This window comes from Danio rerio, chromosome 15 (assembly GCF_049306965.1).
Source record: "Danio rerio strain Tuebingen ecotype United States chromosome 15, GRCz12tu, whole genome shotgun sequence".
NCBI classification, from domain to species: Eukaryota; Metazoa; Chordata; class Actinopteri; order Cypriniformes; family Danionidae; genus Danio; species Danio rerio.
In genome coordinates, this window is record NC_133190.1 from 14,148,269 (window position 1) to 14,170,052 (window position 21,784).

Consider the following 21,784-nt stretch of genomic DNA (forward strand, 5'->3'; position numbering starts at 1 on the left):
TTAAAATTCCGCTACCTCTCATTTGCTCTATGGCTGTATATCATCACTGGTGGGACACTAAGGCATTTTGCCTGTGGTCTCGAGTCAACGCATGCTTACCACCAATGCTTTTATACAGCCACATTGCACTGTTACTCGTGTTATATTGCTCAATAAAAATAAAGTGAGAACGTGCCAGTGGTATGAATAATTTTGTGAATTACGGTATTTACAAGCAAAATTGTACAAATATATATATTTTTTTCATAATATAATGGGATGTTTTGGGTTGTTAAAACATATATTTTTTTAGAAAGACATATGAACATATTTCAACCCAAACTACCAACAGCTCTCTACAATTTATTTATTTTTTTTACAAAATACATATAAATGCATACAACTTAATATGAAGTAATCTGATGGAAATTCATAGCTATTTTTTTCCTGAATTATTTGCAATATTTTTATGTCAGTGCAAGCATGAAGTTCAAACTCTAAACCAAACCTCAATTAGATGATAAGCAGATTTTGGTGGTAAAATCAGTGGCTGATATACACTAATTGAATTTTTTTAGTTAGTAAATAGATAAATAAACTCCAAATTCAACCTAAAGCAGACACTAAGCAGAATGGACAAATAACAGACAGCAAAAATAAAAGTTTACGATATGACTTTCTTGGTCCTTCATTTATTTTGCTGACATTGCAAAAAAAAAATAAATAAATAAAAATAAAAAATACTCCACTAAAACCAGCATTTCTAAAGCAGAAGTTGAGTTGAGTGGTGATAGTTGCATGTGTTAAGCAGTTGAGCGCAGTGATGATGATTTTGCATGTGCGTCTCTTTCAAGCGAACACGGCCTGTCTGATGATGCGTTTCTCTGGCAACACCACGTCGCATAACAGCCCTAATCAAAAATCCTTTCAAAACTGGAGGCCAATCTCCTCTTTATGCACTGATTACAACATTTCTGCCTTAGCAGGTGAGAGCTGTGAATAGGCATAAATTAGAGGAATCCTAACGACAAACAACCACTATAGTGTAACACATCTCTCTTGATCATCGCACCGTCAGAATAAAGTCGAACTACCGTTACCAGCTTTTGAGCTGCTTCTTCTGTTGTTGTTTGAGGCAGAACTGGGATGTTTAACTGTGAGGTTTGTTGTCAGATGTTGGTGTGAGATAAGCTAAAATGGCATCTGTGATGCAGCATTTGCTTGAACTGAAAGACTGATTTGGAGAAGTCGGATGTGTTTTTGGATCAACATCAACTAATTAGATATTTGGTTTTCATTGAAGGGTATGGAGAGCATTGGGGTTGACTGCATATATACTGTAAATAGTGATTAGTTAAATAAAGTAAAGTGAATTGGAAATTGTGAATTGAAGTTAAGTTGACTGTTTATTTTTATGTGCATAATTTACATATTAGATTTAATGCAATGGGTTTACTCACTTTTTAAAAGTCAACTAAATGCTTTAAAGTGTATATTCCTGAAAACTTATTTTACGTACAAATTTGAAGCAAGTACAATTTTTTTAGCCAAAGATGGAATAAAAAAACCTTTACAATTACAATTATTTAAATATTTTGTAATATACAGGTGTTTGCTGTTTATTTAGCTAGGAATTGCATTATGGGATATGGGGTATTCTGTTCTGATGGCTTTTATTCTTGAAATTCAGCTCTGCATTTTATTGACATCTCAGTTTGAAACAATAAGTTGCATAAGTTATACAAATCTCTCTCTCTCTCTCTCTCTCTCTCTCTCTCTCTCTCTCTCTCTCTCTGTCTGTCTCTGTTTGTGTTTGTGTGTGTGTGTGTGTGTGTGTGTGTGTGTGTACGTGTGTGTTTGTGTGTACGTGTGTATGTGTGTGTGTGTACGTGTATACGTGTTTTTGTGACATCAGGATACAAATCTGTATAATGACATGGGTATGACACAGGTATAACAAAAAGGAGGTGAAATATGAGGACATTGGTGACGTCCTCATTTCTCAAAATGCATATAAATCCTACAGAATGAGTTTAATCAGAGAGTAAAGCTGCACACAGTCTCCTGTGATAGTTGAGTTTAGGGGTGGGGTGGGGTGAGGGCAACACAATACACAGTTTGGACAGTATAAAATGAATGGAAACCTATGTAATGTCCCCACTTTTCACAAAAACAAACGTGTGTGTGCGTGTGGTGTGTGTGTGTGTGTGTGTGTGTGTGTGTGTGTGTGTGTGTGTGTGTGTGTGTGTGTGTGTGTGTGTGTGTTAGGGGTGTCAAAACAAATTGTTTCTTCGGTGCACCACAATGCAGATGGGGACAATTCGATATTGGTTCAGAATTAGATCATAACTGGTTTATACGTACTGACGTCATTTATCTATGTGCGATGTCGCAGTAGAATACCATGGCGAAGGAGGCGAAGGCGACTAAATAAAACTCTCCTGCTACTTAAAAGGTCGATAATTATGCACAATTCAACTGCTTGTGAGTTTACTGGAAAGTCTTTATTGACACCGAAGAAGGCACAGCACACGAGCCGTGTTTTCACTACTTGGGAGAAATGCTGTAAAATCCAATCTCTCTCTCTCTCTCTCTCTCTCTCTCTCTCTCTCTCTCTCTCTCTCTCTCTCTCTCTCTCTCTCTCTCTCTCTCTCTCACTCTCACTCTCACTCTCTCTCTCTCTCACTTAAGAAATTTGACCCACTGGCCTGTTTGTGAGGTAACTTTTTTTCTACTCTTAGCTGTTAAAGCGATACTTGTAGATCCAGACACAAGCATGCCTGAAGTGCAAGTTTTCTCCACTGTGTCTATTATGGAATACCTGTGATAACGGCGTTATATGCACATACAGACTGTAACCGCGGCTGTTCATCCCGTGTCACTCATCAGTTAACAGTGCCTTCATATCTAAAGCCAATAGCAGCCCTTTTGTTGAGCGGGTAAAGACAATGACAAATCACATGGTGTAAGACAGCGCTCAAAAAGCAAGGGGGATAATATTTACTTTAGTCCATTTGCTTTAAATGCTTATATTTGCTTTAAATGCTTATAAGTGTTCTTTGAGCAGGTCAAATTAATGGTACATATTTCTTACTGCTTGTATTAAATGACAAAATTGTGTTACAAACAATATATAAATATTAATAAAGCCTGAAAAAAGTAAAAAACAAATAAATAAAAAAGTACTGTAATTTTAAACTATTAATGATGTCAATAAAAGTAACTTTTATTTTGAATTCAATTTAAAATCCTTAATCAAAAAGAGTTTTAACCAAAACGTAACAATTAACAGGCATTAAAAATATAATCCCTGGTGCCCCCCTGCTCTCTCTCCCCAAAATATAATCCAAAAACACAACCACTGACAATTAAAAAGAAAATAACACAACAAAGTCACTTTCAAACTTTTCAGTATCAAGTTGTTGAAGAAAAGATATCAAGGTCACATGATGCAATTTAAACATACATTAAAAAAAAAAAAAAAAAGATTTACTAAATCTGGAAAACAGGTCATTTACGAATGTTGCTTGTGGTGTACGTTAAATTACAGTAAATTGTGCAGTAAATATCCAAGACACTACACTACAATCCTTGTTCATAAATGTACAATGCAATTGCAATTTGTTGCACTATAGAAGTGGCATAATTAAAATAATTTGAATAAATATAAATGAGTATATTTGCATTATTCTCAAACAGTTGGAAGGAAATTTATAAAACTTAGAAAAATAAACATATTATATTATATTATATTATATTCATAGTTGTTTGGCATACAAAAAAAAAAAAAAAAAATACTCAAATACACACATGCCATTTAACACTGATTATATGCTCCAGGTACACATATACAGCATATTTAATCTGCTATTTTAATTCTAAACACAATTGATCCCTTTTTTATGTTGACACCAGGTTTGTTATTTGTATAGACTGTTTCAATGTGGTCATGTCATTAGCAAATAAACATTTCCTGATTGATGTAAAACTATTTCATAACTGTTAAAAAGGTCAATTTAATCACAACTTAACGTTTAATCAGCTGTCATAACATTTTTAACCAATATGTGCACTTTTTGGTATTCTCTAAAGCTATGATAATTAAAAATGTAATACAGGAAATACGTTACGATCATTGTTATTGTTTACATCCCTCAAAATGGTCTGTTACTGAAAGTAAAAGTATTTTTTTTTTTTGCTTACTTTTGGTGAATATACAACATATACTTATAAAAAAAAAAATAAAACCAGGAATATGTGATCAAACTAAATTTTTTTATATCTGGCATAAAATCTGGGGGGGGGAAATGGGAAAAATCTAGTTATTTTGATGAATGGCTTTTTAAATGACAATATTTTGGCACTCAGATGAGAATAATAAATATCTAATTATTAACATCCCTTTGATTTTTTTGTTCTTTTTAGATTATTTCTCAAATTATGTTTACAGTGAAAAAGCATTTTCAAAGTATGTCTGATAATAATTTTTCTTCTCAATAAAGTCTTATTTCTTTTATTTTGGCTAGAGTTAAAGCAGTTTTTAATTTTTCAAACACCATTTTAAGGCCAAAATTATTAGCCCCTTTTGGCAATTTTTTTTTTTTTTTCCGATAGTCTACAGAACAAACCATTGTTATGCAATGACTTGCCTAATTACCCTAACCTGCCTAGTTACCTAATTAACCTAGTTAAGCCTTTAAATGTCACTTTAAGCTGTATAAAAGCATCTTGAAAATTATCTTGTAAAATATTATTTACTGTCATCATGGCAAAGATAAAATAAATCAGTTATTAGAGATGAATTATCAAAACTATTATGTTGAGAAATGTCTAGGAAAAAAGTATCCTTTCCTCTGTAAACTATGGTAAAATTGGACATGTAGATATTTTTTTTATGTACATATTATTGGACATACTGTTATTGAACTAGCCAGGATGAGTTTATTTTATTTTTTTCCCACAGAAATTTTAATCCAGAAACATGTCCTAATTGGCAAAATCACTGCCGCTGCTTTAGATTAGAATTGGACAATGGAGAATAATGGACAATGGAGGTGAGGGCAGATGATGAGAGAGAGGGAGACAGATTACAGTAGATCTCTACATGGATGGTATTCATCAGAGCGACAGGCGTGGAAAAGAGAATTTCTCCATCTCCATATGCCACTGCTTCTTTATGAGCTTTCTCTCCTTGGACATATTGGATTTTTTTTCCTTTTTTTTTTTTTTTTTTTCTCTGTTGTTTGGGTTCAGGCTCTTCCAGCATTCATCACATTTGTCAACAGATAATCATTACTAGAGCACCGGGACCTCTACTGAAGGGCAAGATTTCTGACCTATTCGCGTATTAGTATAGTGAAAGAGCACAAGGGTTCAGCGTGACAGCATCAATATAGCATTAAACAAAAGGGGCAAAGAGATAATGGTGGGAAAAGGCTGCAGTTTAAACATGATTCAAAATAGATAGTTTAGAATTGTTTTAACTGACATGAGAAGTCAAGTGTGAGTGTACATTTTCTATTATACGCTGTACAAAACACAGTACAAAAGATGTCACCAGGATGACAAATGTGCTGTGTGAACACTTTGAGTTCACTTATTGGTGTCTTGATGTAATGTAGTGTAATGTTTATTTATATACCGCATTTATTGTATATGGCCATACACCCAAAGCGCATTACAATCATAAGGGGTGGTCTTTCCACACCACCACCAGTGTGCAGCATCCACATTGATGGTGTGACACAGGACAACGGCGCCAGTGCGCTCACCACACACCAGCTATTGGTGGATGATGGTACATAAAAGTAGTACTATTGTGCATGTTAGTTTAGGCTGCACAATATGTAGTTTCAGCATCGATATCGCAAAGTGATCATTCGCAATAGTCACATCGTGAGTATGTTGAGTCTGAATTATAATTTATTATTTCACAAGTGTTTTTTGAGGCCTATGACTGTGTGAGAGAATGCAAATGCTTTTAAAAGCATTTAGGCATATGAAAAAGTACACTTTGCAACTTTGAAAATTAATAACGATTAATTTTATGGAGATGTTTATAAAATGAAGACTTATAAAATGGGTTTCCTCTGGGTGCTCCAGTTTCTCCAACAATACAAAGACATGCGGTACACGTGAATGATTAAGCTAAATTGTCCGTGTGGATGTTTTTCCAGAGATGGGTTGCAGCTGAAAGGGCATCCACTGTGTTAAAACGTGCTGGATAAGTTGGCAGTTCATTCCGCTGTGGCGTCCTAGGAATAATAAAGAGACTAAGCCAAAAAGAAAATGAATCAATTATCGAATGAATACATTAACTGACCAAAGTCTTGTCGCCTATCCAAGTTTTAGGAACAAAAAATAATAACTTGACTTCTAGTTGATCTTTTGGTATCGGAAGTAGTTTATTTTAAAGGCAAAGGCCTCTAGTTTACACTTATTTTACCAAAATGAAATAAGATTATGTCTTGATTTTTAATATTTTAATTTGGACAGTAAGGTCTGACTTAGACAAAAGTCTTGTCAATAACCAAAATGATTTACAGTATAGAATATAAAGTCATGTTGCAGTGGAAAAGTAAGGAATATTGTGTAAAACAACCATGATTGCATCTCTGCTCCCATACATCTTAGCAATAACTCAACATTTGTTGGATTCATCTTCAACGCCTCCTTCTTCATCTTACCCCAGACTTGCTCAATAATGTTCATGTCTGGTGACTGGGCAGGCCAATTCTGGAACTTTCAGGAACTATGATGTGGAGGCTGAAAGATAAGGAGGAGTGCTATTTTGTTGCTTTTCCAACTGGGATTGATGACAAGACTTGTCAGGTAGTGTAAATAAATAAATTTATGGATCATTAGTTATTTTCCCAGGATGGGCCTAGGACTTATATTTTAGCAACTTACAAGGTCAGATGTCATATAATAGAATATTTTAGGGTACACAAAAAGATTTACTAATGCTTAAAAAAATATATTATTAAGTTTATTATTGGCATTAATGATTCTTTGAAAAGCTTTAACAAAAGATTGGTGTTTTGGTACTCAAATACGTCTTTAAACATTAAAATATTTCCACAGAAGTGAACAGATAATAAGCATAAACATTACATCACAGTTTTGCTACAAAAACACTTTTCAAGAGAACAGTGTTGTTTCAAAAACCTTTTAAGTTAGGCTTTTTACACCCTCAAAGCACTGCTGTCGCATTAATGAACTGCTCAAATGCAAAAATAAATTCTAACTCTGGGTTTTGAAAGTTGTTTTTTAAAATTGAATTATGAAACTCTTCACCTGAATTGCAGAGCCATAGATGTACACTGTAAAAGCATGCAGTGCTAGAAACTCACAGTGAGTTGTTTAGCACCAAACAACCAATCATAAACAACCTTAGAGCTAGCCCTATCAAATATTCATGTGCTCTGTACAGTCGGCTGTACAAAACTTTCACACACACTTACAGCATCTTAACAAACAATTAAACAGAAAAGGCAAACGTCTTAACTGAAAAGCTAAAACAGTCAAACTATATACATTATGGGCCTCATAAATACGCAAATACCAAAAGAACACCGATCCAAGGTTTACAAATGTACCATTAATATGGTTACTCAGGTCAAAATCTGTACATAATTTAACAAATTAAATTCTGAAGTATGTAAAGCACATGTTTTGAAGACTTTTATCCATAAATGAATTCAGCTTGCAAACTGTTGCCTTCATATTTTAAGCTCTACATGCACCTCATTTTTTACAGTGTAAAAGTGCAGAGAAGGAATGAAGGTATGAGAGGGAAATGAATAGGCATAGGTTGGAGGAAGCGAAAGAATTTGACAGAGCGGTGACGAGGAGAGGGAAGCACTGTGTATGTGTGTCTGTGTGTGTGTAAGAGAAAGAGAGAGAGAGTGTGTGTGTGTGTGTGTGGATTCATATCCCCCGGCTCTAGCACACATTAGCTGCATTAAGTGAGCTGACAGGTCCATCCCCATTACCCGCGCTGGTGGCACACACTGCACACAGCGGCCTGACAACTACACATACACACACAGACACATGCAGCCGCCCAGCACACGGCGGCCTGTCTCAGCCTGACAACCGCACCACGTGGGACGCGCTCCACACACACACACACACACACACACACACACACACACACACACACACACACACACACACACACACCAAACACATACTTTCCTTCTCTCCATAGAACACAATCCACCGCAGAAAAAAATGTCCCTCATGAAAACCAGTCTTAATTATAATATATGCATCACACTTTTGGTCGACGCTGCTGATAAAGAGAATTTGCATTAATTTGGTTGATGTATTAATAGAAGTAACTTCCGGTAGACTCTGCAATCTTGATATCGTGGTAGCGGAGCTGGAGAAAGACGCAGAAATGAAAGTTGAGTGCCAGAGTGGTATCAAGTAGGTCTGTATCATGTCTTCTAGCTGCATTATTGATTGCTTGTGTTGTCTTGAGGTTCAGGGTTAAAGACCTACTGCTGCCCGCACCATTCAATTATTCACCCTGCCCAACGTCTGTCCAACCCACACACACAAGAGACACAGCAGACTCAACAGCATGCACACATAATGTAAATTGGACAGTATCAAATGCTGAAATATAGAATAATGTAATTGTCCCACACTTGAACATTGGGAAACTGCACATTCAGTATTAAAGTCTTCACAAATCAGAAATTGTGGATGTAAACTTAACAGGTTTTTGGGTATAAACCATGTCTATAACCATGCAACTATATAATGCATTGATATTGCGCTAACTTAATACATTTATTTTAAATTTATTATACAAAAAGAATAATAGGTATATGACAAAAGTCTTGTCATCGATACCAGTTGTAAAAACAATAAATAATAACTTGACTTCTAGTTGATCATTTGGAAAAGTGGCAGAGGGAAGATTTTTCTGATGAATCATCTGTTGAACTGCATCCCAATCATCACAAATACTGCATAAGACCTATTGGAAACCGCAACACCGAAGATTCTCTCAAAAAACATTTAAGTTTGGTGACGGAAAATCATGGTTTGGGGTTACATTTAGTATGGTGGCATGCGAGAGATCTGCAGAGTGGATGGCAATATCAACAGCCTGAGGTATCAAGACATTTGTGCTGCCCATTACATTACAAACCACAGGAGAGGGCAAATTCTTCAGCAGGATAGCGCTTCTTCTCATACTTCAGCCTCCACTTCAAAGTTCCTAAAAGCACAGAAGGTCAAGGTGCTCCAGGTTTGGCCGGCCCAGTCACCAGAGATGAACATTATTGAGCATTTCTGGGGTAAGATGGAGGAGGCATTGAACATGAATCCAAAGGATCCTGATGAACTCTGGGATTCCTGCAAGAATGCTCTCTTTGTCATTCCAGATTACTTTATTAAAAAGTTATTTGAGTCATTGCAGAGATGAATGGATGCAGTCTTTCAAAATTATAGGAGTCATACACAATATTAATTATTTTTCCACTACACCATGACTTTATATTCTATACTGTACTTTATTTCTGTTAAGCGACAAGACTTCTGTCTAAAAAAAAGTCAGAATTTACGGTCCTAATTAAGTAATTAATTGAGGTATCATCATATTTTATTGTTTGTAAAATAAGCATAATCTAGAGGCCTTTGCCTTTCATATAAGCCACTTGGATGGGCAACAAGACTTTTGTCGGGTTGTGTAAAATTATGTTATCACACATTAACAGTTTTTATTTATTTTTTTTGTATTATTTAGTCCATTGCTCATTGGCTCCAAATACACAAGGTTGGTCACAGGTAGGGTGGGGTGTTGAAAAGCAATGGCTTGGGATGGACGTCATCACATGTTTCAACCAATGAGGTCATTTAGAATGGGCCCAATGCTGGGTTAATACCAAACATGGCGCACCATCACTTGCTTTAGTTTACTTGGATTTTGTTCCCCCTTCAAGCTAATTTTATGCTTAAAAACAATTACATGCACTTACATGAAAGACCTGATTAAGGCAAATTTCATGCGATCGTAACAAACGTATTACATATTCCATGTCATCTGTGCTGCCTGCTTATAAACTCACCAATATTTACGCATTTGCAGTGACTTTGTATGTAATCTACTAACACCAATACTTAATTTTGCTTTTGGTGCGAACCCATCATATTATAATGCATGTGCTGCAGACTGTGGCATTGCGCAAATGGGTGAATTAGCGTTCTGAAGTGAAGTAAAGATTTCCCCATGCTCAGGTTAGTAGGTAGTATTGAACACTGTAGGGATTCTGTAATTCGGAACACAGTTCATGCACAAAGCTGTGATCTAGCTGATTGTTTGAGCGTAATGTGGTGCAAGGACAAGAACTGAGAACTGCTAATGTGGCAAATGCAGTGGCAAATTGCTGTAGTATTACATTTAATTAGATTAATGTATCCGCATAGTGCTGTATTCAGTGTAGATTGTGACTATATGTTTAAGTAAACAATTTTTAACTGTTAATAAGTAATATTGCTGTAAAAAACACCTCAGTGTTGTTATTGCACTTTTTTTTCCATATACAAAACTTTTAAAATAAAAATGCAATACACATTCTACTAATTCATTTAAGAGTTTGGCATATAGGAATCGTGGGATTTAAGGTTAATTATATCCATTGCCCTGCATATAATGTACCATAGTGTCAGTATGCATGTTTACAATGGTGATTCAATGCTTTTAAAACATTTTTCTTTGACATCTAGGTTCTTGGTCATGATAATGATTCTTTGTGGTTGTTAATGTTTATGGATATGTATCACAGCACCACATTTTTGTTAGACAAGTACCAGGTCAATGCTAGGATTTTTGGACATACAGTATATGGCATGATAATGTTATTTTGGAATATTAGACTTTCATGATAAATACTGTAATAGTAGTATGATATGAGAAAATACAATCAGTCGATACCAAGTTATTATGGTATTACCATATAACATTAACACAGAACTGCTGCGCACTTCCAGACTGTAAGACTCTCTGACGCGCCGCTGGCCACTTTGTTTCTCAGCTTAAGTCTCATCGGGTGACAACATCCCGGCCAGTTTCTTAACACACTAAGCTGCCAAAGAGCAGCAGCTAAGCTCTCATTTAGCCTGGCCTTCTGACACTCCCAGTCCATTCAGCACTTAGCGTTAATGTTAGCCTCTGCGCTAATGCCACTAACTACGCCAGCCCAGACCGGTGGTTATTCAGAAACATACAGACAGAGATAGAGAGCGGCTGCTGACCCTTTGTGTCTTTCCCTGTTTATCTGCCCTAACATCACGGGGAGGATTATGGTCTCAATCTTGCTTTTTTTCCTCCCTTTCTGCTCCGAGCAATAAGCTGTACATACAGAAAGAAAAAATAAAGGAAAGCAGAGGGAGGGAGGGATGGATGGATGGACTGAGGGGGATTGTTGTTTGGGGTTAGTGAAGACGTTTTTCCTCAAATGCGATTTCTCTCCGCTGCTGACTGTAATCTCCCTGGGCAAATCCGTCTTTAGCCACACGAAGGAAAAACAGAAGAGAAAAGGAAAAGCCATCTTTATCCAAATCCAATTGCTGCTGAAAGAAGGAGAAAGAGTAAAGGAGGAGGAGAAAATCTTGTAATTTGTCGAAGGGATTACAAGAGCTGCCAGGCCCTTTGTGTGTGTGTGTGTGTGTGTGTGTGTGTGTGTGTGTGTGTGTGTGTGTGTGTGTGTGTGTGTGTGTGTGTGTGTGTGTGTGTGTGTTGGGGGGGGGGGGTACTTTTATGCTAGCATGCTAGTTCCTGTTGTTCAGATGTTACATAAAGATTGAACTGAGTGTATGTTATGATTGACAGAGAGTGAAGTGTGTGGGAGATCTACAGGCCCAGATGAAAACTGCAGACTGTTTTAGTATTTTCTGCACTGATTTATGAACAAAATCTGATATATAAAATTGAATTCATGAATTCAAAGGTGCAGTAGCTGATTGTCTTCAGAAACTTTTTTTGTTGAGGTTGAGCTGGTTGAAAGTCTTTTTACATGTCAATAGTAATAATTTAAGTAAATGATCTAAATGTATTTTTATGTATTTTTATATCCTGGGTAAGGCATGAGACTGAACATATTCATTCAATTTAAATTTGTTAGGCTAAAAATTTCCATAATTCTGATAAGTAACCGAAACTGTCTGTCAACAAATGTAGATTTGTGCAACTGTGGATCCGCCATTCAATTTTTTTAAAAAGAAAAACTTTTTAAAATTCTGAATCAATATTGGAGTTACTTTTGCATGCTGGAGGAAGCATGACACCATGGCTGAAGTATTTCTTTTAGACAGGTAATGCTATGTTTTAAAACTATTTTTGTCAGGCTATGCTATGCAGATTGTGTGGTTTTACGAATTGGTTATATGCACGGAAATGTTGTTCAGCCAATGAAATCTTCCGGCGAAAGATTTATGTAACTATTTAAATTTCGTAAGGTGTCATTTGCAGCATCGATAATGTCGATTTTTATTTAGTATAACATCAAAACACAAGTAAATAAGCGATATTCCGTCTTTTTCTGTTTTTTGAACAATGACAACTTGTGACGGGCTCCCTATATTGTTTACCATGCTACTTTGAATATTCAGTCTGCACCCCGCTGGCCAACCACTAAGCATACAGACGTCGCCTTAGGACAAATTGCATAAGAAAGTGAGACCAGTGATCTTTGCATGCATGAAATATTGCACGTAATATTGCAAGTTTTGCTTGCTACACAACTAAACACATGCTATAGATAATACAGTTTTTCATTCAGTAGTAGCATTACAAAGTTCTATAATGTTTTCTAAAGACCGACTCTCACTGAAAATTATTTTTATTACATATATATATTTTTATTTATATTTTATTTATTTATTATTATTTATAACCCTGAACAATTGTCAGATGTCAGACTGCATGAATATGGCTCCCATGTCACACTGTAAGATCTCGGGTGTCATAAAGTCAGACTAAACGACAATGAAGACGTGCCAAACACAAAATAAAATGCCCTCAAAATTGGACGTCATCTTTCACTATCATGATACTTTCACTATCCTGCATTCTGAAATGATTACTCACAGCAAACGATGTGTAGCGCCAATTTTGCGCACAGCACGGCACAATAATAAAACTAGGAAGAAAAAAACTTTTTAAATTTCCCCGCGGTGGTTTGAATTATCGCATGGATTGCGTCATCAAATGTGAAGCTCCTATTGGTTCTTGCATTGACGCTCATTGAAGCTGTCGTCACACTGCAGAAAAGTGTCTGAAATCTTCTGACACTGCCAGAACTATATCGGAGGATAAATCTGAAGCGGCTCTCTAATTTTAGCCTAGGATTTCAGGAATCTTTTAGGATTTTCCAAATTTGTCTCCGATGACAAAACTGTGGCTGAAATCTCACAGTGTGAGCAGGGCTTAACTGGCAAATGACATGATCTAGTGGGTTGTCTACTATCATACTTAAGGTGCACATTCGTGATTTTAGGAGGCGTGGCTTTTGAAGGCAGGGGAGGGACTGTGTTTAAAAAGCACCTTTAAACTAAGCAGGGTTACAGCGCTCTAGGAAAACCTAACAACTAGCTTTACCATTTAACTCAGTGGTGGGTGGAATTCAGGTGGTAAGAAGTTCAAGCAAATAATCGGGTGATATAAGGGATAATTTAATCACAACCTCTTTTTAAACAATAGCAATGCTGATGATAATGATATAATACGTCTTTTAATTTATGCACATCTTAATCAATGCGATCCTTCAAATGTATTACTGAGTTTACTGTAGAAATATTGCAGAGGCTATATTAGAAAATGCACAGACTTAGCAGATTTAAAAAGTACTAACCCTTTAACTGCCTTCTCTACCAAATGGTTGAGCATATTTTGTGTTAAATAATGACTGTTACAGTAATTAAAAAAAAAAAATAATGTGTTAAATAATGGTTTACACTACACAGCATTGTTGCTTTACAAAAAAAATAAATAAATAAATAAATCAAACAAACATAATCCTGTTGCAATATTACACTTGATTTTGGTTTTAGTGTTAAAAACACAAACACACAGACACACACAAAAATCATTAAAAAAAAAAACAAGAAAACATGTAAATGAGATTCTGAAATATGTTATGGCTTACCTCGAAAAATTAAGATTTAGTGTTCGAAAATGTTTTCATTTGAAGATTTTTTTTAAAAATAAATTGTTCTTACACTTCATATTTTATGATTTTTCATAGTATATGATATGTATTCATTCTGAAACTTTTACCATAAACCGACATATCTACCATTTGGTAGAGGTTGATATTTTAGAAATTATGGGATGTGTTGAAAAAAATGCATTGAGTGTGTTAACTAGCGACATAAGCAGTTAAGAAATGCAATCCAGTTAAAGGGTTAAAGGGCACAGATATCTCTCATGATAACAAGTCCTATTAAAATAGAGATACAAATAAGTTACTGGGTTAAAACACAGTCCTGTAAACTTTACAGTACTTACATACATTATTTAAGCAACATTTATTCAAGCAAACATGATTTAGAATCACAATTGAATCGAATTGAAATCAGATTCATTCTGAATTAACTTAAATTGAATCAAATCGTAAACTTGTCAATAAGAATTAATTTTAATTAGGAATTATATAGGCTATTTTAGCCATCAGAACAAACATAAGAACCAACATTAAATAAAAATTAGAATCAAATGTAAAAACAAAAGTATTATCATTATTTATTTCATGAACATGAGTGTTAAAACAGCATAGGCAGCATGCACAAATAAATAATTCTATCAGCAGGTGCCATTGGTTTTTGGTGCAACTGAGTATTGTTTCCGTTGTGTCACTGGCAACACTGTCCACTTCACGATGTCTAGTGACAATATATTTACCCAGAGGTCATGGTCCTCGTTGACATTTCGTGTCCTGTTTGACCCCCATAACCCGGCCAAATTGTAGCATGCTACCAAGATAGAGTGGATGCCGGAGAGACATACCATTCCTCAGCACTCTCTCTCTCTTTCTCTCTCTGCCCTGGATGTAACAGCCTATGACAGCCCCAATTAGGCAGTGTGGCAGCAGCCACTACCAGGCACATATCAACACAGACAGAGAGAGAGACAGCAGAAGGGGGAAGGGAGGCACAAGGCTGGTGGCTAAAGTTTATGTGCCATCCTTTGATTTGATGTGAGAGAGCACAGCACACACACACACACACACACACACACACACACACACACACACACACACACACACACACACACACACACACACACATACACACAGGACAGGGGTAAAAGAAAAGGACAGAGGTCCAGATCTGTGTCATTGTGATGTGCCGTCAGCGTCTCTGTGTGTGTTTGTGAGTGACAGTGATCCAGTGGAGTCTGTCTCATGCTGCCTACAGCCGTCCACACATACTGTACTTCAGACTGTCACAAGGCATATGTTTATCATCATCACACATGGGCATGTACACCATGAATATACTCAAATGTTTCATTGTGAACTGACTAAACTGAACCTCATCTAAATTTTAGTGTTTTTTTTTTTTTTTTTTTTTTTTTAATATACAAACAAGCAATTTTGACATTTAAAGGTAATTATTAGACCATCCTAGTGGTTGGGGTCATATTTAAGTTAGACCAATCCAGCATTTCTAAAGTGTTATAACCTATTTTGCATTCCACAATATAATATATGATATTCATTTAATCAATGTTTTAAAAAAACTCAAAGAGTCTAAATTCAATTAAATTGAAATAGTAAATAATTGATGATGATGATGATGATGATGATGATGAAGCCTTTATTTTTCACAACACTGTTAAATGCAGTGGAATGGACCCCACATATTTTAGGGGAAGACAGGGGGGTTGGTAAAAATATATATTTATATATGTCTGACGTCACTAAAAACACTATTAGGACACATATATTTAGCTAACAAGTAAACATTGGTTGTATTTGTGTTGTTTCAAGTTAATTTGTTCTTCCAATTTGAAAATAAGTTTTGAAGCAACGTCACAGCGATGAGATAATTGTGTAAATTCCAGTGTGGAAATTGGATGTCTATACTGGCTGGTAAAAAGTGACGTCATTGAGTTTTCAGCACATCTGTTCATTAAGGCCCAATTCTACTTTTGTACTCCTACCCCATTCCCTTTGCCCTTAAAACCAAGTGTGAAGGGGAAAGGCTTCAAAATTTACCCCTGAGAAATGGTACACCACTACAGCACCTGCACATGTCATCATACAGTATGTCATCGCGATCTACTGCTTCATATGAGAGTGGAATAACTACGGCAACTGCTGTAGTTATTCCACTTGCGTTATTTTTTTGGTATTTATCTTCAGGACATCACTAAAGGCATATATTATGTTATCAAAACGATCAAATGTTTCATTAAGATCCTAACTATACTGCTGATTTACACAGTGGCCATAGTCATCTATGTAAACCCACAAAAAACAACATTAATTATAGCAGACACTGTAAAAAGGTCATTCCTAGCCACTAGACTCTTCTGACAGGGTATTCGAGTGTCATCGAGTGTCATGTTGTGGGACTGCTATACAGGAGTTATTATTAGGGATTATTGGTAGCGTTTTTTTTTTTTTTTTTCTTAAAAACTTTTTTTTTCTTAAAGCATAACGGTAAAACATAAAGGTGGTTATGAAAATATTAAAACATATGCTTGTTGTAAAAATTTATAATAATGACAAAAAATACTAATTTGTTGATCTCCTTACTTCCAGGTGTGGCTATGCTGTTGTGGCAGGTGTATTCTGGGAAATTTTCTTACCCCTTGCTTTTGTGTGCTGAAAAATCTCCATTCTAAGGGCTATCTACTCCTTCCCCTTAGCCCTATGCCTTCAAGCTAAAGAGTATTGGGACTCCCCTACGCCTTCATGTGAGCGTGCAAAACGAGGGGTAAGTGCTAAGGGGTAGAATTGAGATTAGGCTTAATTCTTGAGAAAGTCTTGGTTTGAACCAATCAGTGCACTCTATTGGGAACAAGGTGTTACTTCATTAATAAGCATGATATAGCTTCAAAGACTCGTTATACCTGTTACAGTGTTCAGAGAGATTCCACGTTGTGTGGCGTTATTCAAACAAGTAGTAGAATAATTATTTAGAGACATGGGTAATCTGTGTTGCGTTTATAAAAGTGCTGCAACGAAGGTTTTGTTTTAATTTCCCTGCAAATAGAGCACAGCTCACGTGTGGACCCACATGTGTGGATTGTTGGTCTGCTAACATGTGGCAAAAATATGTTTGTAAGGAACATTTTTTACATGAGAGCTTTTCGAATCTGGAAAGAGTGAAATCCGGATAAGTCTTCTTTTAAAAAAGACGCGGTTCTAGTTGGGGTTGATTGTCCTGTCTCTATGGAATTGGTAAGTGTGTGATCAATGTTTATTCAGATGGCAAAGTTAGTTAGTATCAACAGCAGTACTCTTTCAGTTTTAAAGACATAGCTTAGTCAAAATGAATTTTACAATAATTTCACTATAGTATTATGGACTGAACATCCTCCACTTCCACACAGCTCTCAGATCCGGTGTAAAAAGCGCTCTCTGAATCACTGTCTATCTCCCCTGCATTTGTGTTTGTTGCCGGTGTGAAAATCAGCTGAAACTCCCCCTTTCATGCAGACCCTTCTCTGTTTTGCCACTCAACACTCCCACCTAAACAAAACTGGACTCGATTTTTATTAAAGGAGTGGGACTTAAATTGACAAAAGGATTGGATAAGTCCAACATACAGGGAAGCAACATCTGCTGTTACATGGGAAGATCGAGTCACAGCATTTTGGTTTTTGAATATTGAGTCACCACATTTGAACATTTTTTGAAATCCATTTTTCATAGCTAGACTGAAAAAAAAATGTTAGGTACTTGGCATTAAAAAGTGAGTAAACCTATTGGAACTTGGAACTGTTTAGCTGACTTAATGTTTGTACTTATGCAAATTAAATTTACTTAATTTACGGCAATTGGTTTACTGTTTTTTATAACCATTACAGAGCAGTTGAGTTAGGGTTAGTAGAATATTAAATTAGTTGACATGTTCTAAGTAACTTATTTATGCAAAGTTATTTTTACTTTTAAGTCAGCAGATTTTCTGTTAGGAAATCATCAATGTAAAAGTGGTAGCTGAAAATAAATACTAATACTGTGATAATAATAACTAATAATGATTTTTAGTAGACGTGTAGCTCAGATTTACTTGGGATCAACAGTATGTCTAAAGGAACCAAAACATGAAGTGTTATCTATATCATGCATCAAAAAAAAAAAAAAAAAAAAAAAAAAAAAAAWATATATATATATATATATATATATATATATATATATATATATATATATATATATATACACACACATAATTGTTTTGAGCAGATTTGCATGTGTAAAGTTCCATTCACTACCCACTTGACTTCAAAATCTGAGATGGACCACTACAGCACTCCTTGTGGCAATTCCAGTACTGCAGCATTTAGTTATGAGCTGCTTTTAAATTGTATGCTTACATTTACATCCATATGTATAAAGTATATATTTTTGCCTTTTTTAACAATCTTCCGCTTCAAATTGAAATTCAAAGTATAAATCATAGCGATAATTCATATCTCACACAATGACCTATCCCATGATCAACACACGCTTAGAGATGGCTAAAAACACACATGCATACAGAGGGAGACGGTGTCCCAGATTGAGGAGTGGAGTGCTACAGTAAGCTGATTACTGGCGGTCACCCTGCCCTGCCTTTCCACAATTAGGTCACCCCGCCCCCTTCATATTCCATATTTCCCCTGATCTCTCCATATTTCTGGGCCCCTCTCTTTGCTCCACCCATCTCTCCTTAACTCCAGTGCTCAGTCCATCTGCTTTCTTCTCTCCCATTTTCTGAATTATAAAAACCTCAGGTCCTGACTTTTGCAAAGATAAAGTTTTATTTAAACAAAAGTTGAACACTCAAGTGACGTTATGGTTGGAATTAATAGGACTAGTCTCTATAAAATCCATACTAATGCAAAACTAAATGGTCCCAAGACAAACATCCGAATGCTTGTTCATAGCATGGTGAAAATGGTAATGTGTCTTGGCATACAACTTACTGATTGACTGATTGGATCTCTGAAAACATATTGTAGCAGGTGTAAACCTGCAGTTAAAATGCAGTTAAATAATATTGTAAAGAAAACCACAAACCGTATACATGCAAATGTGCTTTTTAAAATAGAAAAGATGCCTTTAAAAAACTGCAATCATTTACTGATGAAATGGAATTTTTGTATGAAAGAGTTGAAATAAGTACTTTGGCAAACGTATGAGCTGAACATTTCTGAGAATGGAATGCTTTGGCAGGCAGAGCTTTAATAAACCTGGCACAATTCTTGAAATATTATTTTTTATTTGAATAAAACCTGTTCATTAAGATTACCATTTAACACATAATGCACATTTTAGGTTACCTGACAATACACTTTATTACAGTATTGAAATAGTTGCAATCTCTCGGCAGAAGTGGAATTTCTCTTTCTTTTACTCTATCCATTTCCATTTGTCTTTCACACATGGTGGAATTTGTGAATTTTGATTGAAAGAAACACTCAATAATGCAGGAGGCTAGATTTAAAATGCACAGCAGATTCTTTCCCTGTAATATCCAAAGGAAAAAAAAAATGCAATTCAAACCAAAACTTCATAAAATTATAATGAATAGGGAGAGAAAAATCTGTGTTAAGGTAATGAAAAGTTAAAGTACAATTCAAGCAAAAACCCTGCAGCAACAGTTGATATGATGATACCAGAAAATCCTGTTGAACTCTCTCTCTCTCTCTCTCTCTCTCTCTCTCTCTCTCTCTCTGAACTGTACAACACACATAAACACACACGTCCCCAAACACCGATTCACAACAATACCCTTTAAGTGATTTTCGCTGTTTCAATCTCTTAGTTCACTCGTCTACCTTTAGCTGATGGATGGAATAAATTGAATGAATAACAGAGGGAGAGAAAGAATGGAAGAGCTCACATCAGCACTTAAAGGAATAATGCATTATTGATGACAAGACAAAGCGAAACATTTATTTATCATCCCGGACACAGTCCTGAGAGAGAGATAGCAAGAGAGAGATAGAGATCAAAGAGCTGATTGTCATATAGTTCAAAATCAAGTTCAACCCCCTGCCAGGCTCGCAGCTGATCTGCAGTAAAGAGAAGGTCATGGATAAGCCCAAAGAGACCATATAGAGAGCACTTACTGCAATCCCATAACCCTCAGCTCCCCCCTCCCCATGCCATGTTTGCTGTTAATACAAGTTTAGCGTATGACTGACAGTTGTAGTAGCTACTCTGCAAACATATGCTGTCACAGACAAATTAGTGGTCAACAGTACTGAAATAAGTACTAGAAAAATCAAATGATTAAAAAAGTAAAATATTTTATCCATATAGTAAAAGTTATATAATTTTGCGTGGACTTTCACTTGCCATTTTATTAGGTACACCTGTCCAACTGCTTAACACAAATTTCTAATCAGCCAATAACATGGCAGCAACTCAGTGCATTTAGGCATGTGGACATGGTCAAAAAGATATGCTGCAGCTCAAACTGAGTTTTTGTTAAATCTATGCCATGAAGGACTAAAGTAGTTCTGAAGGCAAAAGGGGTCCAACCCGGTACTAGTAAGGTTTACCTAATATATTGACCAGTATTCCACCAAAGAAAAAACACACACATACAATTCCTTGATTCACAGTCTGTCACAAAAACTTGCTTTAGTTGCATCTATCAACGATTATTGCATGACCGGGATGTCAAAAGTGTTGGGTCTCCTATTTGAAGGTTTAGTCAAATACTCATACTTGTCCCCTGTGCAATATTTACCAAATCTGATGCAGACTGAATATTGGACTGCTACTCAATCTACACACCATGTGATCCCATTAGTAAAATCTCACAGGGAAAATGTAGGAATGCATGCATCCATCGGTTCCGATTTGACCAGCCAGAGGCGAGGCTGCATACTGTAAACCAGCAACCAGCTCAGTCAGATTGGCAGCTTGCTCACCCAATCAAAGACACAAACAGTATGCCACAAGTAAACATAAAGAATAAACATGAAGCTAAATTATATGAGCAATTAGTCTAAAGAGTCTATGATTGGTCTGTAGTTATCATCTTTACCCACCATGCATGCTCAGTCATCATACCTGAGATCCTCTTTCTATTGGCCAAATTTCCCAACGTATTTTTTAATGACATTGGAAAGCCTTACATCATTATCAAAATGTGGTTTTATGCATGATGTTCTTAAGTTTTAACAAATAATTCAGAAGGATCTCAATATTAGCAAATCATATAATACACACGAGTCAAGCTCTGCACAGTTTAGTGCCAACCCTAATTAAACACACCTGATCAAACTAATTGAGTGCAGATAGGTGTGCTAACGCAGGGCTGGAACTAAACTAAACCAGGAATTGAGTTTGACACCCCTGATAAAATATGTTTGCACTGTTTTGAATCAAGACTGTCCTAAATAAATATATAGTAGATGCTCTGCAATGGTGGGTATGGCTTTTGTTACATATCATAACTACATGAAAACATTCTCATCAGAGTGTTATCAGACTGTCTGCTTATGGTCAGCTTATACAGCTTCTTCTGAAAATAAGAATCTTTGAAAGTACATGTCACCTAACCTAAGTCTACTTCTTTAATGGAAATTAGTGGGTATGCACTGTAGTGCAATGAAAAATCT

At 35.9% G+C, this 21,784-nt stretch overlaps 1 protein-coding gene and 1 long non-coding RNA gene across 13 annotated transcripts in view; one reads left to right on the top strand and one right to left on the bottom strand.

The window, feature by feature from the left end:
• The window catches only part of LOC141377785 (uncharacterized), a 102,562-nt gene extending 84,263 nt beyond the window's left edge, over window positions 1-18,299 (top strand). For 2 of the 3 annotated variants that reach the window (XR_012390658.1, XR_012390657.1), the window contains one exon: window positions 16,764-18,298. This is a non-coding gene — a long non-coding RNA (uncharacterized lncRNA). Of the gene's footprint in view, window positions 1-16,763 lie in introns of all 3 variants that reach the window. The other variant, XR_012390659.1, reaches the window with a different exon arrangement.
• Window positions 1-21,784, bottom strand: part of dscaml1 (Down syndrome cell adhesion molecule like 1) — a 162,023-nt gene that overhangs the window by 76,164 nt on the left and 64,075 nt on the right. The window lies entirely within an intron of this gene.